Here is a 1,090-nt window from a genome sequence, read left to right as displayed (position 1 = left end):
TGTTGCACTCCAAGGAGCATCGTGATATTTTACTGAAGGTATTAAATGAAGCATATGTTCCAAGGGAGATTACAATCAACCAACTAGATAAAATGGTTAGAAAAATCTTTGAGGTCAATCAGATCAGCTTTTCTGACGATGAATTGCCTGTTGAAGGTACAGGGCATAACCGGGGCCTTTACATTACAGTGAAGTGTGAAGACTTCTACGTCACTCATGTTATGATTGATGGAGGTTCAGGTGCAAATATCTACCCTATTCTACTTTACAAAAGTTGAATATTGGTGCTGACAGGATCAGGCCCAACAATGTATGTGTTAGGGCTTTCGGCGGTGCAAAATCAAATTCCATTGGCGAAATAGAACTAATGTTGACCATATGGCCTGTTGAGTTTGCCATAGAGTTTCAAGTTTTGAATATAGACTCCTCTTATAATCTGTTGTTGTGAAGGCCGTGGATCCACAAGGCAAAGGCGGTTGCATCTACATTGCACCAAATGATTAAGTTTGAGCATGACAGGCAAGAAGTAGTTATTCATGGTGAAGGATATTTGTCAGCCTACGAAGATTCTTTCTTGTCTCTTATTGAAGCAAATAACGTAGAAGAGACATTCGTTTATCAAATTTTTGATACAGTGCCAGTGAATCGTATCCTTGAATGGCAGGCTATACCGGGACCACAATTGTCTTTTGCTTCTATCATGATGGTGAGTGAACTTTGAAAATATGGATTTGAGCCAGGAAAGGGTTTGGGAGCATCTCTGCACGGTATAGTTTGTCCTATATGTTCGAGTGAGAACGTGGGCACGTTTGGTCTGGGATTTGAGCCTACAGCTGAAGATCTGAAGAAAGCCAAGGGAAGAAAAAGGGAAATATGGTCACTCCCTCGCCCAATGCCACTACTCAGTGAATCATTTGTTAAGAGCGGTGTCACGAAGCATGTGGAATTTGAAGTTGAAGTGGTTGATGACTTCCAGAACCTTTTATTTGAAGTTGATATGGTCGAAGTAGGAGAAGGTACCAGTATGGCAGACGTGCAATTCATAGGTCCAGCTGTCCGGCTCAATAATTGGGAAGTCACTCCTCCCCCC

Source organism: Capsicum annuum, chromosome 1, assembly GCF_002878395.1.
Source record: "Capsicum annuum cultivar UCD-10X-F1 chromosome 1, UCD10Xv1.1, whole genome shotgun sequence".
Lineage (NCBI taxonomy): Eukaryota > Viridiplantae > Streptophyta > Magnoliopsida > Solanales > Solanaceae > Capsicum > Capsicum annuum.
Note: the sequence above shows the minus strand (reverse complement) of the source record.